A 24,870-nucleotide genomic window follows, 5' to 3' on the forward strand; every position below is an offset into this window, starting at 1 on the left:
ATAATTCTCCCTCGACAGCTACCGTTAGTATGTCGCGTTATATCTGTATGTATTTATAGTCATGCAGGTTACAATACTGCTGATCTTATGCGTCAAAAAGGTTAGGAACGAGTGAACTCCCTAAATGAAAGATCAAGGGTTGACATGCTTAGCGTGCAGGGGACAGAGCTCTCTAGTATGCTTAAAGACGCTTTCCAAAAGTAGGTATATTAGGTTTGTTTAGGTCTATTTTTGGAAACGAGAAAAAAATCATCCAGTGAAACATTACAAACAAGGGGAATTTACCAAGTATGGATTACGGATTTTCATGAAACTTGGAAATACGATTTTCATGCCAAAGTATGAAAAAGCCACAGATATAGTAGTCTATTGTTACCAGTTTGAACTTGTTGTTAGTTACTTGGCTGCATGAAATATAATACATTTTAACGAGGTGTAAATCAATGCTGAAGGACAGCCCTAGAAAAAATGTAATTTGTTATTTAGACATTCTACTCGTTAGTTAAAAGAACACAAAGGAACATTAATTAAAGGATGTTTATTGGTTAGTGTATTTCACGATGACTTTGGCTCTGGACTTAATATCAACGCAACGTTTGAACCCAAGCTTCGAGTGACTAAAATTTTTTCAATTCATAGAGGTTAAACTTCTGTTCCTTTGTAAGTTTTTTTGATATACCATACTATTCCGTATACAACTGAAGTTAGAAATAGAGCAAGACGTTTATTTTCCCAGTAAGTTCACGAAACGCACTGTCCAACTAAAGTGTAACACATAGTAACTACCTATCTAATGTTAGTCTTTGCATCACAAGATTTAAAAAAATCGAAATGTTTGTACCCGACTACAGAAAACGTGTAATTTCAGCTCTGTGTAATCTTCAGATCTTGATTTTTTTTCATAATATTATGCGATAAAGTGCATTGATGTGAATGTGCTTACTTTGTGACGGTAATTTTTTTTTCTTGCCTATACAGTAGATGTATCTTTATACTTTGGAGTAAAAACACGTGAAAAATTGACGCGACTTGCCAAGCGGGGGAAAATACAAAGTTTCATTAGTTTATCACGTTAACACAATGGGATGGAATCTGGTATCCTTGAGAGCATGTGTTCAAAAGCTTGTGCGGGCGAGGGCGTGTGTGTGCAAGCCATTGTCGAGAGACCGCGGGCAGATACAGAGTGTACACACACGCCCTCGGTCACGCGTCTGCTTCTCTATTGTTGTTTCTGCTCCGGTCCTTGTCTTGTTTTCTTGGTGCTTTGACTTTTTGCGGAGCTGCTCGTTAGCCGGACGGAAAGAGAAGGCAGGGTTGGATATCTACTTCTCTCCGTCGCAACGTGATACATCTCGATTTGTTTTGATACTCCCTCTCTCTCTCTCTCTCTCTCTCTCTCTCTCTGACGAGATTCATCGCTACGATGTAGGTTTGTCGTTGAGTTGATGGTTTTAATTGAGTTTCTTGTGCTGTTTGCTGGATCGCATCCGCGTCATTGGAATCGCGAGAGTCTTGGGATCATTGGATTAGTCGAGCGACTGTGAGAACGACTTTATGGGTGGGGTATTTTGATTTTCTACATCAATCATTGGATTAATTTGTGACTTTGCTCTTGTATCTTGTTTTTATTTTGTATTGTATCTTAACTAATCGAGACGATTGATCTTTATTGGACACAGACGATTTGAAGGGTTTCTTGCAATGCGTATTTTTTAATATCCGTGAAAAACTGCTGTAGTATAATAAAAGAAAAATGAAATAAACATAACGCAATTAAATTTAAAAAATTGTTAATACATGATAAATAAAATGACAATTATTTTTTAAATTAATTAATTACCCTTTTTTAAACAAAGTACATGTAACACTCCCATCTATCGAGCCGAAATGTCAAACAAAATTTGTATTAAAAACCGGGGAATAAATTTAGGAAACTTTTTCTGGATTTATTCATACGAATTTTGTGGTTAAAACTGTTGTTTTGCGAATGAATGCATCAGCCATGCCTAACATATACTAAAGTGTAGTCTTTTTTATAAAATTGGCCACAAGTTATCAATAAATTTATGAAATTTACTGCCCGTTTTGTTTTCTTGGACTTCCAAACCCCAAAAAAAACGATCTCGAATTTGGTTGGATTATTTATAACATTTAAATGAAAATCTAATGAAGGGGCAAAAAAAAAGAAGGTTTTTTCCTTTTAACAAACAGTTTTTGCGCAAGAATACGCATATTTTATCATCAAAAGAGTGACTTTCACACAATACATGTGACTAGTTTCCTGAAAAACTATTACGACCGATTGGTTTTAATTTTAAATTTCCATCCCGACAGGATATCCCATCTTGTGTTAAAGCAACACACAGGGCCAGCAATTTATTAATATCCACGAGTATCGTTTATTTCCCTTCGGCCTCTATAGTACACACACGTACATATATTTATACGTGTTGCATAATTTGTCACGCGCGTGCTTATAATCAGCAGATGCCGCAGCAGCAGCTATGAAATATCACACCACACCGCGCCTACACTATAGGTATATACGCACTGTGTACGTACAATGTACACAAAGAGAGAGGAGTAATGATGCCTCGCTACGCGGCTAATTCTGCAGTGGAAGGTCAATTCGATGGACCTTGAGATTGCGTAACGCACCGCTCACGAACTGAATTGAAATGCTTTCCTCCCAATCGTCGCCTAAGCGCTTCAACAACAGCGTGTGTCCGTAATTAATTTTCCCGGTCCGAGGTGGAAGTAATTTTCATCACCCATGCGGGAGGAGAAAAAAATATCTCCGGGAGTGACGAGAGTTTCCAATTTCATGATACTATGGCATTGACAATAGAGTGTAGACACTCCTCCTCCCGCGATAAGCGAGCGATTCGTTACGAAATTCTCGGGTGAAAAATGGCACCACGTCCACCTCCTTTCGTGGGGCGTCCGAGCAGCTATCCCACCTTTGTCCCCCTCCCCGTGCACCCGATATAAGTTCGGGCCGCTCCTGACAAACGACGACGAGGGCGTTATCTGTCTCACGCTCGAGGGGGCTTGTACATACATACCTAACTGGATCTAATTATCGGATTCTGTCGTTTCGAGCTCTCCCTCCTCCTCCTATCCTCGTCTCTCTCTCTCACTTTATGTCTGCAGCTGTTGGTGATGTCGCACCCTGGGAGCGAATTTCTTGTCGAGCCCGCGTACACAGTCGAGCAATTTTACGTCGAGGGAGGGGAACGATAGTGGTAGAATAGTGCGACGCGTCCTGTTTTCCCTCTCTCACGATTGGACTTTTTTATTGAAGAAGTCTAATTTTCCACGTTTTTTCTCATCAGGCCACCTTTAGTTCGGGCTGTAAATTTCAAATAGGGAAACGAATTCAACAAATACTCGTCACGCGGAGTAGTGATAATATTTACTTCCAACCCGTTAACACGTTAATTTTCCAAATAGTGAAACTTTTTTCAAGGATAACGGGGGTAAATGGTAGTATTAGTGTGTTACACATAACACATTATGGTAGTTATTGTTGTCACTATCATCTCGTGTAGTAGTGATTTATTTTTTTTACATAATATAAAAATCAAAAAATCATTTCTGTATTGTTTTATCTTTAAAAATACCACTAACAGTAGATACAGCATGGTGTATTTTTATTACAATTCAAGTAACTATCATATGAATAATAAAACTTGAGGATACCATCGAGTAGTAATTTCACCAGAACAAAATAAAAATCATACATACCGATTATTCTTAGAAAAATTACTTAGTCACATCCATGCTATTAGTTGCGTAGATCTTGCAACACAGACCTCAGTGATAAATGCATACTTGTGCACACATTGTAAGCTACGAGTATACAAATGTTTTGTTATATAATTGTGTAGCTTAACAAAAATGGTTTTTGAACACAACGTTACCTCTAACGTTTCAAAAACTAATGCAAAAGTTGCTGTCTATTAACCCATCAAAATGGTAGTTAGGTACGAAAGTCACATTCTGTCATGAAAGTTCTTCCATTCCTGTGAGATTCAATATTTCGAGTTTTGGACAGGAACGGAACTCAAAGCTTTAATAAAAGACTTTACCTTTAAAAAAATTTGCTTGACCAATTGTTTGGTGTTTTTACGAAACTCATCTAATTTTTCAATAAAGAAAAATTTTCAATCGTTCAAATAAGTTTTTTTATAAATTGCAGGACACACTCTGACATAAAAGCTGCAAAAATCAATGATTTCGGCTGCTTATAGTTCAGCAAAGGGCAAAGCATTTGGCTCATCGTAGCTAACCAATCGTTCAATAGAATTTATTAAATTTAGGTTCATAATCAATAAAAACTTCCAGAAAATCTTTATAATTTTAATTATTTACACGGGAAAGGATTACCTTACTTTATTATTGCTTATTAGACGTGTTAAAATGAAATTATGTTTTGAATTAATATTCTTACCTTACAGTGATCTCCAGTTTACAAAATAAAATTTATTCTCTATTTTATCCACTCATACCCTAAATGTTGTTTCTTATTTTTTTTGTTCTACTATTTGTAAAGTATTGTAATTACGATTCTGCATCATCCATTGCTTAAAAATAGCACGTGCACTAATTTTGTAATACTATACCATGAGAATAACTGCTCCTTTAATTTTAAGGGTATTCGATGAATACTAACTATTAATTTTACGAGCTCGCGTGTACTGCGCCATAAAACTTAAAAAACGCCGATGTGATTTGCCTTGGCTGAAAGAAAAAAAAAAAAAAAAAAAAAAAACACCCACAAAGATAAACAGGAGCAAAAAAAATGAGGGAAAGTCGTTAATAATAGCAAGATCCTCGTATTATGCGCGCCATCAACGTTTTAACTCGCAGAAAAAGAAGGAAGAGAGAAGGAGGCGGAGGAGAAGAAGGAGCGAGAGCTCGCTTATTATGCAAATTACGGGATTCCGAAGATGCTGGCGCGCAACCTGTGCCTCTCCTCCCTGGTCATCAATCTCGGGCGTAAGCGCACCCGGTTGCACGTTGTTGCGGGCTTGTGACAAGCACGATGTTGCGTTACAGATGAGTTTATCAGGATCAGGAGTGCGCTTTTTTTTACTTTTTATCGACAAACGAGTTTATATTTTTCGGTTTTCGATGAATTTAAACTAGATCCAAAGATATATGTACGTACTTCGTGTCTATAGTTAGGTATAGACATGAAGATGAGAATGAAATAATGACTCGTGTGTTTGTATGCTAGAGGCAGATTGTCATAAGTATTGTATACCAGAGATTTGTATTGCACGCAAGGAATCATTGTAGTGTTGCGATGTCAATACATGAGGCAACCTCGCGCCAATACTGATGCACTGCCAAATTACTGATCAAAGAGATTTTGAAAAATCAAGCGTTGCTGATTGCTATTTGATAATGTAACTATTAAGTTAGTTATGTCAGAAAGTTAAAGACGTTATAAAATGTAAGAAGTGTCATCTGTATTAATTATTAATTTATTATTATTTATTGTTTATTAATAATATTCAACCGATATTTTTTTCGAATTTGTTTGCATTATAAGTATCGTTAAAAGAGTTGCATAAATAAAGTATAAATTGTGATAATATCAATAAGGTATTTATTTAGAGATGTCATTTATAAGCTTTGTTTTTAACTACGAGTTATCACTATGGACCGAGACTAATGCCTATAAATGACTACTACTCGTCTGTGAGACACATAACCTTTTATTTGATCATATAAAAGAGTCAAGAAAATTATTTTTAAAATTTCTGCGGGGTATACTTTTTTTATTGTTGCTATAAGAAAACTGTTTCAGTTCATCTTTTTCATTCACAAAAAGCACTTACAATATTTCGTCACTTTTTGTCGAAAAAAAAATTTTTACGTTTCATGAAAATCCGCTCAGCCGATTTGACCTGTTAAAAGAGGGGTTTTCGATATTTTTTGAATAGTTTGCTATATCGACTCGATTTTCATTTTTTCCATCTGTAGTCCAAAACGTTACTCTATAGACATAATACTAGGTGTGGGTCTAAGACATGCAGTTCTTCTCACGTTGCATTTTTAGCTTTGCACACAACTCCAACTGACTGGCTAAGGGGAATGAAGGGAGAAAAGGAGGCATTTCAGAAGGCGAAACGATGTGTCACGGCATGATGGCATCGCAAACTGACCCACTTTTCTAGCCGATGGTTGTATACCAGAGGCAGCGTTCATATAGAAGCTATACTCTGATACCAGAAGAGGGTAGAGCCTTATCCCCTTCTCCTAACGAAAACATTAAAAGTAGAAATGCTCGTCACTTCCTGCTCTCTTTTATTCAGCTCCCAGCTCTCCAGTGTGTACACGGATTTTCTCACTTCCTGGAATTTCGTGTGCAGTCCACAGGGAGGGTATAACAGCCACCCCCTTCGTCTCATGCTCAAGGATATAACGGAATTGTAGATACGGAATTTTTTATTTTTTTCATTTCGTTCAATGTGGGAGAAAAATCATTGTGCGTGTTCTCATGCTGGAATTAACTTTTCTTCTACCCTGTATGTACTTTTTTCATGTTCCTGCATATAATCCTGCCTACCCTTATGTTATCACTGATGTTCAGTTATGTATAGGATTGTTTATACTTTGGACGATTTATGTCATCCTATGATCGTATCGACTTTGTTTTCCTACGTTTCTTACCAATTAACCTAGAGTTTTCCTGAGATTAGCGGTTTCCATCATTAATTTGCACAATGCCATACTCCATAGCTGATGTTAATGTTGGATTGTTCAATTGTCTGGGTGCTGCTGCCAGCATAGTTATTTATATTGTTTGATATATTTCCAAGTGTTTCTAGATGTCAGAAGCATAGCACTGGCATGCCAAACGCCTTTGTAGCTTTCCGTAGAATCCGTAAGGTTGGCTTGTCGCCCTGGTTTTCACTAGGTTGGAGCTAGTGGTGGAATCCCTGTTAAAGGTTACCCCCTGGATTTGATATTGGTGGACACCATCGTAGGTTAAATTGGAGCACCTGACCTAGATTTTTGATGAGGTTTCTCTTCTCAGCATTTTTTTTCACAGATACTATTTTATTTCATTCTAACCATACATGTTCACAAGTTTCAGCCGTCACAGCGCCCCAAAATCATAAGCCCGTAGAAAGCTTACCTCCATCTTCTACCCAGAGCATGTGCCCCGTAGCTAACTACTTCAATCTGGGTATTACTATTATTATTATAATTATTACTGTTATTATTATTATTATTATTATTATTATTATTATTATTATTATTATTATGTTTATTAACATTATTTTTTTCTAATTGTTAGTCTTATTATTATTATTATATTATTATTATTGTTATTATTATCATAGTTATTATTATTTATATTTTTTATCCTTATTATTATTATTAATAACATTTTTACGTTCATTATTATTTTTATTATTAAGTAAAAAACAGCTTTTTTCGTTAAAGAAAAACGGTGGAGACGAATTAAGTTAATTTTGCCCAACCCCAAAAAATTAAAAAATAAGTTATTCATGAAACAAAAGTCACTAAAAACCATGGGTTTTTCAGTTACTTGTATTTTTATGGAATGAAAGATTTTTTTTTTTTAACTAAAATATGTTAAAATTACCTTAAATAAATACAAAAGAGTGTTCTTGAAAATCCTAATATTTCTGACAATTTTTTGCAAAAATAATTTTTTTCAAAAAACAGAATTATTTGAAAACTCAAAAGATTTGTACACCTAATGATTTTTTTTCAAGCAAACTTTGGGCTTCAAATTTAGTTCAGATTTTTGTAACATGCATGAGTATTCTGTGCCGCACTAATTTATGAGTAGTATCGAGTAGTACGCTAATAATTTTTTTTTTCCACAAAAAACATTAAGTATTAAAAAGAAAAAAAAACTGCTTACAAAGTTATCATTAGCACTGTATAATAGCTGATGTTTTTCTGTGTATTTACGAAAAAAAATTGTTTCATAAGACTTTTTAGAGCTAAAATAATTTTTTTTATTTTTATTTCTGTGGTAAAAAGTCGACAATTGCATGAGTCATGGCTAAATACTAATAGTTTGCATAAAAATTTACCAGAACTGAATCGGCCATAAAGGACTTAAAAATAAATGAAGCGATTTCAATAAGTAGAGACAGCATACTTATCCTAATTTATTTTTTGCTTATTATTAGGTAGGAAACTTTAGCATGAAAATCAAAGTGATTACCAGAACTGTGGTCTAACAGCGTTAAAAGTAATTTTCACAAAAAATTTTTTAAATGTTCAAGTGTTAGTCGATTTATTTCTAGTCAGTATCCAACAATGTAGCTAAGAATCAATCTCGATTTATTTATATTTATTTGCAATGTAACACGTCAGAGTACTCTTATGGGGAACTTCTAATACTTTTCATCACGAGACAATTTATCAGATCGATTTCGAATAGTAGAAGCTAGTTCTTGTCTAGAATTGTTTATTTATTATTTAAGCAAAAAGTACTGTTAAACTCGAAATGAACCTCTATATTTGGGTCCTGGCAAAATCACAATCCAGGTTTTTATTTAAAATTATTATTATTACTAGGTATTAAGCGATTCCTTTGGTCTGTAGAAAAAAGGATGATATAATAGCCTTTGAAATTTATTTCCTCTAATGTTTAAAATATTTTTGTTAAAAACTAGTCTGGAATGTATAAATTACTGCTGAAATATCGGTCTGCCCGTGTCAAAACAAATTTTTGGTGAAAAATCACTCATTTAAATAGTTTTCAGGATATTTTTTGAATGGATCTAGAAAAAAAATCTTCAGCTTCAGAACAATTCCTTAAAAATGTTTAGTCTTTTTTTTCTTAAGGATACGCATAATAACCAGTGTAAAATAGAATTTTCTTAATGACGTCATTAATATTACGTATATAATGATATCCATTAGTGTAACATCACGAAAATTATAAAAATCTTTCTAGGATCTCACTGTACTGCTTTGTCTTTTAAATGTGAAACTTGTATAACGCAGACAAAAGCAAAAAAAATCTTTGTTCGTAGTAGCTATTTAATCAGATAACGATATGATTGTAAGTATATACACATTTTTATCCTTTTCATAGCTGCTCCGGGTAATGAGATAGCTGTTTCATTTGTACTTTCTTTAGTTTTATGTTTCCTTCTACAAACGAGCTTTTGTAAATAATTATTTCTTATACCTTTGGTTCGTGTAACGTAGTTGCCATGTTACGCGTATAAAGAAGAAAGATAATGTACGTACAAAAAAAAATATTGTGTTTGAGCGTTGTATATACCATCTTATTTTTTCCTTCTATGTTGGACAATTTGCTGTGTTGGACTTTTTTGTTTTTCATTTTTAATTTTTGTTCAATTAAATTTTACCATGGAGGTTTGAATATTATATTTTTTTAAATAACTGAACTAAAGTAATATTTTGAGCTCAATTTGTACAAAAATCCTAATAATTTAACAGAAGAACACTTTTTATTATGATATGTTTTCATGAATTTAATCTATGTCACAATGTTTTTGTAAATTAGAAGATTTTAGTTCTAGCTGTCCTTTGCATGTGAAACATCTATGTTTACAAAATAAGGATGTACCCGTAATTTGATATCCCAATGTAAAAAATAAAAAAAATAAACGTGAATAAAATAAGTAATAAGAGGGTCAATCAGTTTGTAAACGACTAGTATGGCTCGAATAAAAAATTTCCCTATCTATCGATATCACTGGAGTAAACAGATCTAAGTTCTCGTTAAGTTTATTTTAGTAGGTGTAAAGTAAAATTCTACCTCGTGGCAATGGTTGAAAATTTGGGTCTAAATATTTTTGAAATGATTCAGTAGTGTAGATATCCGGTAAAATTTTACGGTGGATAAATATTGTTCATGTGGAGGGATAATCATTGCGATTCAACACATCGTAGGATTATTGGTTATTGTCCTGTTGATTACGTACATTCACCAACGCATCCTCCCCTATACACGTACAATCCTTGTTCGGTGCTACCATTATTTGATCACATTGCTTCTTTTTCACACTGATTTTTCTCTCGATAATTATTGTTTGCTCACATAACGCTCCAACGAGCGGAAATATGGATTCCATGAATTTATGTACTCTTGTTTGCCCAGTTCTCTTTTTTTCCAATTAACTTCGATTTTATCGTGTTTTCATTTGTTGGCACGCATTTCTTCTCGCATTTCTTAGCAAGCTTCCGGCATAAGCTCTTTGGAATATTTTATAAATTTTTTTGATATTAAAAAAATACAATTACGCAGGGGATTAACTTTCATCAACTGATGTCATTAGGAGATTATAAGCTTTGAGATACTTGTACATTTTACTGTACAAAATTTCAGCTGTTTGTTCCATTCAGAAAATCATCAAAGGACGTTTTATACCCCCCTTATTTGAGCTTCAATGGATTTCATTAGAATATTTTTTAAATTCAATACTGTCTAGTATAACACTTTTGTACATTTTAACAGCATAACAGTATACTTACTTTTTCAATAAAAACATAGATATTTAAAATACTGTAGAAAAATTTTTTTTTTTTCGAACAAGTATTTATCTTGTTTTAATTATTTCTGAAATACTTATACATGACTATGTATGTAAACAAACGTAAAGCTTTCATGTCCTGAGTGAAAAATACTAAAAACCCATTAATAAAAGAAGTTTTTAAGACTTGGACCTTACGCTTGTACATTCCATACTTACATCAACGGCGAGACTACATTACAAGTTTACTTTTTATTCGGAGACGCCATGCTTTTGACAAGAAAAAATCATGACGCTTGTTTTTGTACCTCAGCTTCTCGCTGAAATCGAGCTGTGAGTAATGATCTCTGGAGAACTGATGCCACAGCTTTTACTCGCGCGCTATACTGCAAACATATACACACCGTTACCCGTCAATTAGCAATGTCGTGCTTCTGCCTCCAAAGTCGGTGTAACTGCAGCTGCTGTGGGAGGTGATAAATAAGTGAGACGATGATGAATGAAAAAATCCGACGGCTGCTCTTTTATCTCACGTATACGTACCCATACACGGGCAACACGTTTCTGCCACTCCACCCTCCCGCACGTTTGATAGTTTTGGCTCGACTGGCCTTTGTTCGTGGATTTATACGTTAGCTGCCGTATTGCTTATGATTGACTGCTCGTGCTCTGGCACGTTTGTTTATTAATCAATTTATTTTTCCATCGCTCTGATTTTTTTTTTTTTTTTTTTCAATCGTTGCTTACAATTTTTTTTTCTCCACTTATTTCAAAATTACTTTCTAGAGCATGAATTTGGTTGATTTTTCAAAAGTATAATTATACACATTATTTGGTTGAAGGTTTATGAAAAAAATATGTCTAGTCACTCTACCCTTGTCCTTAGTTTTGGGAATACTAAAACGGGATACTTGTGATGACTCGTAAAAATCTAACTGGTTTCATTCTGAACGTACCACCATAAGTGACAAGAAAAAAAAAGAAAAATTAATTTGTTTATAAAATACTCGTTTATCAGTGATTAAACATGTTTCGCTTTGATTGGAGTAGCACTCGATAATATTGTTTCCAGACTCTTTCTTCGTCTAGGCGAGCTGCATCCAAGCTAAATAAAAAAATAATTAATTTTCCTCGTCAGTTGCTCCTTAATGAAATCAAAAACTCGTTAAGCAGTGCTAAGCTGGAACAAAACGAACGGACTGTATCTGGCGTAGTAAAAGAATGTAAAAAAAAAAGTTGAGAGTGTGAGAGGAAAAAGCGAGGGAGAAGGTGGTTGGGGCAAAGTGCGAATTCTTGAAGGAAGAGAGGGAGCTCGAGATTGAGTGGAGAGTATAGGGGTGTGCACGTTAACTCGAGTTGTTCAGCTCAAATCACTATTTTATCAGTTTTCAGTCCTCTTGTGCCTTGTATGAATAGAAAATCAGCTGTCACGATGGACAGGATAATATATATTTAGCGTTTTAATATTATAATTTTTAAATCAAAAATAGATGAGATTGTTCAGTTGATTAGGTTATTTGATCATCAAAGTATTATTAGCTTCTATGCATGATTGGCATCATTAAATATTAAAATAAAAACTGTTAGATCTTCTGGTGCCATTAAAACTATTTGTGCTATAGATGCAGGAGTCAAAACTAATTTCAACTTTTGTGGAAACAATAAAATTTAAAATATGCCTTTATTCAAAAAAAGTTTCAAAACTCTAAATAAGTTAGGCGCATGTATCATTTTTAACGTTCAAAAGCTAATATTAATTTAATTAGTTAAAACATTATGCAAATGTGAGTTTGTTTTGCTTGCATGCTTGCAAATAAATGAAACAGTTGTTTTATGTGACGCGCATACATTTGATATTGAATTTAAAGAAAAAAATTAAGGAGTATACATCTTAAAAAGTATTTGAGATTGAAAAATGTTCGTCCAAATGTCATACCCTGGATGAGGTATTCTCTAAGCCCACTTCTCTAACCAGTAGTGAGCAGTTGGTAATTCGGGAAACGACCCGATGACGCAGTATTTTTCAGCCAGATATGCGCTGATCGCAGAACGCCAGATCTGGTTTGTCTAATCATTGATCTACAGCTGGCTCTTCACCAGTGAGCATAATAAAGAACAACTGGAAGTATCATTACTGGCTCTTCTTAGGGCCATCATTAATCTTTACATTCACTAAACTATCATCAGTCTCATGAGTCCTTTTTAGGGCCAACCAACATTAAAGTACCCTGCCAACAAATATGTTTATTAGAACTAATATTTCAGACGAATATTTTGAAGCAAATTTCTACAAAGATTCATCCACGAAAAGTCTAAATAAAGCCGACTAACATCAATCCAAGTCAGTCATTCACTGGTAGACGTTAAGAGTGGAGCTCTTTGTCATGAGGTTGGGAACCCCCGCCACCGATGACCCTGAATTAACCTCTTGACTCTAAGTATTCAACCAGGAATCACCGATCTTCTCCAAAGTCTGGAAAATTCTAACAGTGAAGCTATCAAGGAAAAATAAACTTTAATGAATGGGACAGTCTCCAACAGTCAAGCATCACAAACAAATCTTTCCTCCTTAGATCACCAAAACGACTGAGCTCTGCAAAAAAAGGTGCTTTAGACACCAACATCTTCAGCGTAAGACCAGGAGATGTTGGTAAAGAGCTTTACAACTAGCTCTTACGCTTCAGATGTTCTAGATCAGTCTGGTGCTACAACAGCAGGCTGGAGAAGATCATCCTGAGGAATCCAGGCAGTTACGTTTGCTGGAAATTTTAGTCAAGAAAGAGTTTAGCTCACCGGTCCTTTTTAGGGCCATTGGATGTCGAACTACCTTCCCAACAACTACATTACAACCTGAAAAAGTTGACTAAAATCAGCCTTTAGGGCTCACAAAAGTGTTAACCATGCCTATAGTCGCAAGAGGGCAAGTTCGAAGGAAAACTTCAAATGCTTCAAATGTATACAATTTTAGGCGTCAAGAAATAGACGTAGAATATTTATCGAGATTGAAACAGCAGAATCAGAATCTACAAATAAAGAGTCTACTTAGAGAAGTTAGAGATCAGCTTTTCATTATAACAATATTACGCTAAGAGATATTACGCTCCAAGACTTTGTTGCTCTGGTAATAAAGTTTTGAGATTGGAAAACAAAAAATTTTTTAATAATGTATTTATTTGTCATATTTAAATCTTTACAGTATTCACAACTAGCCCTTTTCATGTAGTATATAGTAAGAAAGTGCATAACATGGTTGCCGATAAAAAAGCATCGTGATACCGTTTTTATGTTTTTGTCCATTGGAATAAATATCTCTCAACACATATTTAATTAAATTTGGTTTAATTTAGTTAGTTAGATTATTCATTTGGTATGTGTTACTCTACATGCTGATAATTTATGAACATACGTTATTTTCATTATTCATTATAACTACTTACAGTGCCATGATACTCGTCGCCGAAGACCACAGACTATTGCCGGTCTTTATCTAAACGTTGATAGTTTTGGTCGGAAGACTCGCAACTCTTGTCACTGTTTATCAGAGCTTAGGAAGTGTTATTGATTTTCATCGAAAGATAAAAAGTTTTAATAATCTCGGTTGGACGGCTCGCGGGCCCTGATGCTCTTTTATAAAAATACATGAAGCGTTGATATTTTTATTCGAAAGCCATCGGTATTTTTACTCTTGCTCATAAGCCTGTTCATATTAACAATGTTGGCTAAACAGAGCAAGTATGTTTAGTATTTATCGGAATGTAGCAAGTATTGTTAGTTAATAGACACAAAAACCTTTGCTTTTTTTTCATTGGAACCGTTGAAATGTATGATGAGAAGGTGATCTCTGTATACGCATATTTTATTTACCTTATATACCAAAAATAACTTTTCTCTATTTTCGTTACAATCTCTCCATTATTAAAAAAAAAAAATAATTGAAACTTTGAAAATAAAAAAATTGATTCATGAAATGAAACAAGTTTTTATCGTGTTGGATGAAAAGAAAAAACAAAACTCGATGTAAAAAAATTGTTCAATAAAATCGAGTCTGCAGCAAATTTGCTGTGAAAGTTTTTGGATATTCCAGTTATAAAATTCGTTTGTCAGATCACGAGTGAGCAATGTAATTCCATTAGCCTTCATGACTTTTTATAGATGATACGTTATTTACAGTATTTTTCGTCGTTGATGGTTTTTCTTCTGAAATTTTAAAGAGGCAATGGAAATCTTTCTCTTTTAATTCATTAGTATATTCCTAGTAAGGTTGTAAAAAATTTTCACTTATAAATAAGTAATTATTTCACTACACAAAAAAAAACAAATCCAATTGAGTAAAAAGTTAAGTTGTGCTGCCATACAGAGGTCATCAATGTGTTATGGGTTTTTAGCTGTTGTATAGCAAATGGTCATTTGTATCAATTATACTGTTAATTGTGGGATTTTTGAAGTAGTATTTTATCGAGTAGTAGTAGATCACAAGCATATAAGACATTGATGGTTTTTTAGCCTTTTTTTTCACCATTAAGTTAAACAAATTTTTGCTGCTTGGTATAGTAAGACTTTTACTAGTTAAAAGTGAAATATCCCTATTATTTTACAAAGTTATAAGCTTGTAATTCGAGAAAAACAAATTTTTCACTTTTTCAAGTTTAGATAAGTATCAGGTACACCAGCAAAAGTATTTTTCTCCAACCCAGCTGGGGTGCGCGTTGGTATCACTGGCACTACCTAAAATTATCCAACAGTTCCTATGCATCAGGGCATACCGCTACAAACAGCAGCTGTTCCATCTTGGCAGTCTTATCGATCCTGGCGTTAGCAAAACAGGAATAGCCCCAGCGATGGCAGGATAAAGACGCGAATGCACATAGTTCACGAAGCTGGACGATCGAAGCTCGGAGCATCCAGGTACGACGTGAATGACGTACGGTTATGACCCCACAGGCACCAGGCTGGCTACGGGCTTGCGAAATTGCAGACCATTGCTCCGCTCGTAAAGGGCACGCTCGTCACGGGACCGATTCGCCGTCTCTTTCTTGTTCACTGTTGCCCGTATATCACGGGAAGGGCGACAATGCGTTTCTGTGGCTTTACGGGGACGCTTTTTGAAACTGGAGTTCCTGTAAAATTATACGTCCGCCGCAGTGCCACGTTGATTGAGACGAAAGTTCCACGAGTGGTCTTATTGTATTGCAGAAGGAAAATATACGTAGGGCACACCTGGCAACTGCTGGAATTTTTGAATGCTTTGACCGGTTGCGTCGGTGGGTAGTTAAGCGCAGTAACAGAGAATTTGCAAGAACCGAGATCTTAATGAATGGGTCAACTGTGTGTGTGTGTGCTTGTGTTGCGCTCGTTGTCGACCCAACGTGTTTACGCCTAATGTGATTCAATATAACGTTGGAGCTCCTGGGGCTGTTACGTAACGCGTTCGTGAAAAGAGAATGACTGATTGAAATGGAGTGTGAGAGGGCAGAAAAGAGAAGAAATTTTTTTTAAATCCGTTGAGCTTTTGTTCACGTGGTCGTATATTTTTTTTTATCTGTTTGTTTGGAAATCAGAGTGTATAAGTTACAACTTGCTTTAAAAGTTTTTTTTGTTCCCATTTTTCAACAATTTTTTGTTTACGTATTAATTCTTTTGTTTGTTTCAAGAATCGAACAATATATTTTTACCAAAGCTCACCGGTTTTCATTTTTATTTTGGTTATTGCGTGCGCTATTATTACAATCATTAATGCCTGCTCTTTAAAATTGATTTATAGAATTCTGTACATGAACAGTTTTACTCTAAGTATTGTCTCGTAACATTTACTTTCCGAAATCTCTGTTTTGTTCGTATTATTTATTATTTGCAAGTTCTACAGCACATAATCAAACCAAATAGCTTGTATGCCTAAGTAAATAGTCCATCAGCATTGTTAATGTTTGTTTAAGTTATTAAGAGGAATAATGGAGCAAGTGTGTGAGTTCAAACACATTATTATTTGGATAGTACTGGCACAAACAAAATAATTGAGTTTATCACGTCATCGGTCGCTATAATGGTACATCTTAGTGTAAAATGCTAGTGATGACATACCCTGACAAGGTACATGAAGATTGCAACGCATCTGATACATTAGGATGTTAATATGAAATATCAGCTGTATCTACGTATCTGTAGCTTATATTGCTAGGATGTGTAATTGAATAGTACTGGTGCCGATCGTCAAAACGTCCAACTTTTTCTTTTTGTAGTCCATTTTTTTCTTGACACTTAAAGCTTATTTGGTCTATCATCTAAGCATGAGTTTTCAGCTTGGTTTTCAGCAAAGAATTTCGACGTTATGTGGTATAGAGCGATCCGCATCCCTTGGAGTTTATTATATCTTGTTTTGTACCTTGTAATTTTAACAGTAATGGTACCTTCTTTCATCTGTAAATAATAATAAGTTTTGTCGCTATAGTATTGATTGACCATATCTTAATATAAACTCTACATTAGAAGAAACATATAGTCTAAAAGAGGTATATCACTATTTGTTTAAAACTAGTTTACTCCAATGGTATTAAAATAATTAGACATCAAAATTAATTCTCCAAGTAATGATTAGTTACCTGTGATTCAAAGAACAGAGTGGAGTAAGAGCAGATGAACAAGTGAACGAGGGAATTGATGGAAAAAATGTAACGAACTATTGTCCTCACAACTGATAAAGGATATTAATAGCATTATTATTATTAGTTGCATCCTATATTCTTTACTCGTTTCAAGCATAGTCTCCGTTACCCTGGATTTTCTCTCCATCTTTTCTTCGACAATTTCCGCGATCGGATTTTCTGCTCACGCGCATTATTGCGGGTACGCGTTGTGTGAATAAAAATTCTTCGACAGACTTTTGATTAGGCTATTACGAGATCTTTTTCTCTGTTGGTGAAAGAGGAGGTTGGAAGAATCTTCGTCACCTTGTCTGCATACGTAAGAGGGTGAAGTTAAGGTATACGTAAGTTTAGCTTGAATTCAATTGCCACCACCTTGTCATGGAAAACTTGTGACTGGAGTATATTATAAAACAAACCTCTATCTGGCACTGGCTGTCACTTTTCATGGGATGATCCAATCTTGAATTTTTTTGCCCTTTGAGGTTTTAGTCTTTGATAGCTTTTCATCTATATCTCTTCCAGAATTAGTCATAAATTCATTATGTATCTCGAGTAAATTTTTATATGTGTTACAAGTGTGAAATACGGTAAGAAATTTATGTAAATTTCTCTGTGAATTTAAAGTGTTTTTTCGTACCTTGTAAGGTTATATTCCTTTGTATGTATTAAATAATAATATTTACAAATTGATGTTATTTTTTCATTAATCATCTTCAGCTATATGGTTAACCATTTTTATGAACTCATGCAACAAGGTTTCAAACTTGAAAGATCCAATAGCTTTAGAAAGTAAATGCATTTAATTAAAAACAACGTCTAATGGTAGTACTGTCATATTTTGTATTTATTAAAAAACAAAACGACGTTTCGGCTGTTTGGACAATGTCTCGGCCCTAATACAAAAATATTTACAAAAATATTATTACCAAAGCATGCACGTACCTCCTAGAGAGAACTAGAGTAAGTAACAAATGTACAAATATTTGGAACTTCAAAACACACACATCCATATTGATATTTTCTATAAACATATTTTTTATAAATTCTATACAAAATAACGTTCCTGTCATATAACTACGTAAAAAAATCACAGAAATAGTGTGTTGCCGTGTTTTTGATGTATATTTTATTTTTTTACAGGTAAAATACTTTTTCTGCTCAGTATTTCAATGACAGTTCAATGTGATATTGTACCACTACGCTGTTGATTAGGTGAGTGGCTTTTAAATGGACAAAAATATTCTTCAACCTTTATCCTACTTGGATGAATAAAATATGGTTATTATCTGACCGCATGGCTGTTAACGTCCAACGTGATACATATATTTTTTATTACTATCCCGTAGGTAACACCATAATTATGCAGGTATGGTGTAATTTATGCTGTCGTGTCTTCATTAAAATAGTCGTTAAGTTACTTTGAAGTAATTATGTGATAAATCATCAAACAATAAAAACCTGTTACATTCAAATAATTGCATGTGACCATTAAAATTGTTATTACCTCAGACATGTAATTTTTGGACTATAAAAGTCTGACAGCTGTTTGGTTCAGATCTACTCTTTATTTACGATTTAAAGTACATAGAAACCTTTTTTATCTCAAAAAGTATAGGATACTAATAACTGCCTACGAACAAAGTAGGTACTCTAGGTACAAAGATCTCAGATATATATTAAAACTTATTACGTTCAATAGACCTTATAAAGAAGCAGTTTGAACGTTACATGAAAAATTCTTGGAAGTTTATGTCCATAATCCTTTCTCCTAAGCACAGTCAAGTGAATCCTTTTGCGTGTAAATTTTTTCACACCTTTATTTATCCAAGTTTATAGTAGAAAATGTATTCCATCGCAAAAAGCGGCATTGACTACAAGAGGAGTCGCAAACAGCAAAGTCAAATGTTTGATTTGATACTAAGCCAACAGGAGGGACGAAGGATACAAGCCAAGAGACTCCTTCTATAGAGCGTCGTGGAATACCTTACACATTTATAACTGTGCTCTGTTCTCCACGTGCCTACACAGATTCATCCTCGGCGCATAATGAAGATAGTTAGACGAACTCCCTGGTGCTCTATGTGCTGACTTCATATTCTACGTTGTTTCTTTTTTTTTCACTGGATAGACATTAACGCGCCTGAACAATGAGCTGCCCTGTTCGGCTTTCATCCCACCGGGATGGCGTGGCGTTGCTGAATCCAAGTATAACGCTGGTATCTCTGAAATAGGTTTTTTCTCACTTATTTTTATCCTTTTTTTACTACATCCGTCATGGCTATACGAGCGTTTCGTTCTACCAACTCGTGTTTACCTTTCTCGTTTGCGAGACACTTAAACCACACGTCTGCCACTATTTCGTATTTTTACGCCTTGAGGCGTGCGAGCACTTTGGTATACACTGCTTTTACGGTGTCTTTGCTACTACATGTGTTTAGATGTCGGCTATTGATTTTTATTTCCACCAAGGAACCACCTCTGCTCATCGTATTGTACCGATGAAAAGATGTTGAATTTTATTGCAGGGATATTGTAAATCGCATCCTTTCAAATCCAGCGCTTTGGCACGTGTAGAATTTGCAAATGGAACGTTATCATTCGATGTGATTTTTCCAACGCATTCATCTGACTGCTTTTTTCCTTGTCATCTTTTATTGTTATCCTCCTGCTGTCCTGATTCAATGGCCTTCTTGATTGGACTTCACTCTGTAACTTTATCATGGAAATGTTACTAGACAAGGGAAAATCAGCACGCATCTAGAGTTATCTTTTGTTAACTCCTTTTTTTCGAAAGCATCTGAAGGCAGATCTACAGGTATATGTTACGATCTGATTTGAGGGTTCATGTTGTACTTTATTTTATTAGAAAAAATGTATTCTTAATATTTTTTTAGTACATTTTTTTTCAATTTTATAAAAGTATTGTTTTGCTGGTCAGTTGTACACAATCATAATTAATATCTCCATTTTTTATCACTAAAAAATTTTTTATTGTTACATAGGACAAGTGGCTAAATTCACAAAACACTATCTCTTGCATATAAAGCACGACCAATCTACAAGGTGCCGTATCAAAAAGTGTTATTTAAATAACAAGATTTAATTTTTTCATTATTCCGTTATGATATCCAACTTAGTTTTAGTATCTGTATGCTAACTTTGAATTTAAACTAATAAATTCTTTTTCAGCCATTTTGAAACATTTTTAGATATAAAGTGTAGTATAACGACACTATATACAAAATTTGTCTGTAAAAAAAGTGTATTTTTAGAAGATCTATAAGTTTCGTATTAAACATTTTATATAAAAATAGAATGTACAAAAATTAGATGACGTAAAACGATTTTTTTTTTGCAATTTTGAAACTATTTTTGTCCTTTAAATTGTTAATGAACCACTTTAGAAAAAAAATTACTGTACAGAAAAGTTTCATTTTAACGAGCTCTACAACTTTTGTACGTAACTGTGTTGTAGAATTGGAATTTATTTCTGTTACAGGCAAAACACGTTTTTCACACTGTTTTCAAGTATACGAACAAGGTTCGTTGGCTAAACAAGACTCAATTTACTTGCACTTTACACTTGCACTTTATTCTGAACCAACGATTGATTGTCCCATGACATAAGCCCAGGCTTTGAAAGTATTTAAATTTCATCTATCACATGTTAAACAAAAACAATAGAAGTATGAACAAAGTTAAAAGGAGGCAATTACTTAAGTAACACACTCAATTAGCATCCATGGTAGCACGATGGGTTAAGGTTGCGCTTATTAAGTATAGCTTGGGAGCTTTGGTAACACAGGCTTCTTAGTTCGAGACCCGATCTATTATGCACACTTGTCTCGCAGCTCTGAAAAACCAATTGCTCATGTGCGTATTTCAAACCGTGGTCCGATGGTTATGAAGCCATCTAAAATAAGGTCTCCAATACTGTGTCAGTGATTGGGGTCACAATAAAATCTGAGGCGGTTTTTTAATATGCCAATGACAAAAGCATATACATGCAGAGTAACACAGCAATGCAGAGCCCTATTGGGCAAAGTTCTCAGAAATGGCTGTAAAATATGAAAAAATAAATAAATAAAATAAAAAATAATAAATCATAACCAACACCATACACCTCCTTTGATGAGACATCACTAACCGTTATTAAACAGCTTCTTACAAGACAGCTAAGCACATCACAAACAAAAAATTTAACAAAAAAGTTACAAGCCATATGAATTAGCATTTAATTTAAAAAAGAGACTGTTAGGAGCTCATTCTTGTTGTGCTTACTTTAAATCTTTCGACCCATGGAAGATCGATACGGATCTCGATAGCTTGAGCTTAGCGTAACGTAGAAGGCAGCTCAATTTTGAAATGATGACAAAAGATGACATTAATAATATATTGTTTGATTGGCCGTAGGCATTCTGATCCAGAAATATACCTAGATTTATTAAAGTCTAGTAGCGTACTCTGATGCGTTAAGGATTTTCGGTAGAAAGAAGACTAAATTAACATTTTGCGCTCGTGCATCTTTTAAAAGTATAATTGTAAGCAATTGTTCTTCATTTTTTTGTGCAAAGTATTATTTAATAATAAAAATGCTGAATTAACCTACCTTTATTCAATAATGTCTCTCTGATCTAATGACCATTGCAGCCTAACTTCGTTTCTTTCACCCTAAAAAAACAACTCAGTCAAGCTAACCAACGTGATGCAGATTAAAAAATCCTCTTAACAGAATAATAGTCATCATTTCCATACGTTAAGAGCCGTAGCCTCAATACGACATGTACTTAATAGCAGCGGCGCTCACAGTTGCGTACAAAAGCCCAGCTCAATGAGTAAATTCGCTAAATTTCATGACACTCGCAACAACAACGACAACATCACCCACGTCTCGTAAACATCATCTCGCTCGTCCAAGAGTCACGTCTCGCACGACAACGATCCTCGTTTTTTCCCTTTCCTTTCACAAAGCAGCGTACGTGCACCTCTCATATAAAACTCTCCTACGCTTCCACCAGGTTGCATAATACTCGCCCATTGATACGAAAGACGCTGGTCAGGGGGGCCGGGAAGAAGACGCATGCCACCGAAGTGGGGAAGGGATGCTAATTGGCTCGTTAATTGCGAGTTGTTGATGAAAATTGGGTCCCCGGCGCGGCCGAGAGAGAAAATTCCACTGTCCACGTGTCCACGCGACTCGAAACTGACCCTAATTAGGTGCTTTAATCAAGGATTAATGAAGCGAAACTCGCTTCCGTCTCTCTCTCTCTCTCTCTCTCTCTCGCTACGTTTGCATAATTTGATCGCTTGCGTCTTGCTGATGCTGTTCTCGTTTCCGAACTCCGGAGTCTCCCTCGCATACGTTTGTCAGATCTTGTCCTTCTGTTATTCACATGATGGTGCTTTTTTCCTACTATAGACCATATATCTTGTACATGGGATGTATGATCCAGCATGATATAATGTTGCCCTAACTCGAGACAGATTTGATAATGTCAATCGTCAGATCGCTTATTTAGTATCAAGTTTGGCTAACGGTGTAAATTTTAGGAGTGTCCACTTGGATTTTAATATTCATGGTCCCTTGTTAGTTATGTAAGTCACAGAGTTACGCAGAGTTACTTACAGTCCATGTAATTTGTTTGTTGAAGTTTAACTTTGATTTAATTGGAAACTACAATTAAATACTGTCAAGTAAAAAAAAAGTTTTTATTTAGTACATGGATATAGTGCGATGGCTTTTTTGGAACTGGAAAATGGATTTTAAAAGTTTTATATATTCAGTATGGATTCATACAGAGAACAACCAAATCAGCTTTACTAATGTAATTGATAGTCACATTCAGGCAAAATATCAGCTAATAGTAAATTCATATCTGCTTAGGACGCGTGTTCAACAATAACATCTATTGGTTCGTTATGATTCAGAGAAATTCTTAAATATTTCGAAGAGTAAATAGAACTGCAATGTTACAAAATGAATGCATTTTTTTATATGAAAGGAGGCTGGTACAAGTGAAGTACATCGCTCATACCTAAGACCAAAAGAAGTGAACCTCCTTACGCTTATGTAAGTAATATTTTACATTTTTATACAACTGTGTAGGCTATCAAATAAATATAATTACTGCGTTGACTTAAGATTATAAATTTATACTTCCAGTTCCAATTTAGGAACGCTATTGCACACTTATTAGTAGTAAATACGTCTTTTGCAGGTACATACTCGTACCACCTAACGTCTTGATACTGAACTGTAAAAGTGAAAAAAGTATAATAGAGTGTGTACTTGCCTCTAATCGTAATTTTTTAAATTGGTATCAAAGTACAGAGGACAGATGGATAGATCCTTTCATACACTCTTGTTTAAGAACCCTTAACGTTATTTTGAACGGTTTCTAAGTACCTTCAAATTCCTATTGTGTCTTTAAATCATTTACAAATAGCCACTTTAGATAAAACCATGTAATTCGACCCAGTTACACTTTACTCTGACTTGAGAGAAAGTTTTTTCACCTATCGAACAGGAAAGAAAACAACGCCGAGAATCAGTTGCCGGAATACTTGAGAGCAACTTTCAAAACGTGACGGCATCCATCAGGCTCACGAACTTGCCATGCAGCTGCTTGGACACGCAAAAATTTTTCCCATCGGTCGCAGCATTATGGACAAAAAAACATGCTAAAGCAACGACCAGGGAAAAATCCCATCTCTCTTCCTCGTTAATTTCACAGCTCGAACGAAAATGTAGTCCTTTCCCCACGTGTCTCCGAATACATATATACCCTTAGCGGGAACATTATCGCCAAATAAGGAGGCGCATAACAGCGGGCACGTGGATCGCCGGGACTTTGCCGGGCGTATAAATAAAGGCCGCCCGCCAATTAAAAAGCTCCTTATTGAGGAGCCCTTAACGAGCCCCTACGTCGTTGTCATCGTCGTCCTCGCTCTTACAGCTCCACGCCGAGTCACGTACGTACACGCGCTCTCTCTCTCTCTCTCCCCTGCTCCGCCCACCATTGACTTTCACTCGTGACTATCTCTTGCACGTGATTGTGTATTTGTAAGAATGGAGAAAAAAAGAGTTGCGAAGCAAGGACATTCCCGAGGGATAATGGGACGTGGAATGCCTGTGAAAATGCGGTTTTACACTTATTTATAGGTTCCGTTGTTCGAGAAAATATGCTTGTATGCCACACGAGGAAGAGGTAGGAGGCACGCGACTTTTTTTCCGCACGTGCGTGATTCCCTTTGAATTTAGCGGTTACATCTTTTTCTTACTGCTGCAGTGCTTGTGTGCCTTCGGACGAGCTTTTAGAAGGATCGACTTTATGGGAATCGAGTCGAGTGTGCGAATTGAAATCGTGGGGAGAGTGAGATTTTCGATTTTTTTCGTTTCTGCCTGTGATAAAGGGAGTAAATAGAAGCATCAGTGTACAAAAAGGATGAAGCAGAAAAGAATCAAAAGTTTCGTAAACGTAGATTTTTTTTTCATCCGTTTTCCGTGGAATGGGAATTTTGGATTATGCGAATACCTTATTCAGGTTGCATAAATATAAAGTTTTTTATCAAGAGAATTCTCAACTGGATCGAGAAACGGTCAAAATTCCTATAGTTTAAAAAAAAAAACAATTCATTCAACATTTTTGATGAGCAAAACAGTGAACTTCCCAATAGAATTCTTCTGTAAGTGGAAAATATGAGGTTGACTACCTTACATT

At 35.0% G+C, this 24,870-nt stretch overlaps 1 protein-coding gene across 1 annotated transcript in view; it reads left to right on the forward strand.

Moving 5' to 3' along the window:
- LOC106643886 (CD151 antigen) overlaps nt 1-24,870 on the forward strand; it is a 183,610-nt gene that overhangs the window by 10,113 nt on the left and 148,627 nt on the right. The window lies entirely within an intron of this gene.

This window comes from Copidosoma floridanum, unplaced genomic scaffold, assembly GCF_036245765.1.
Source record: "Copidosoma floridanum isolate Cflo_tuat_1 unplaced genomic scaffold, Cflo_Japanese_pri ptg000011l, whole genome shotgun sequence".
NCBI lineage: Eukaryota > Metazoa > Arthropoda > Insecta > Hymenoptera > Encyrtidae > Copidosoma > Copidosoma floridanum.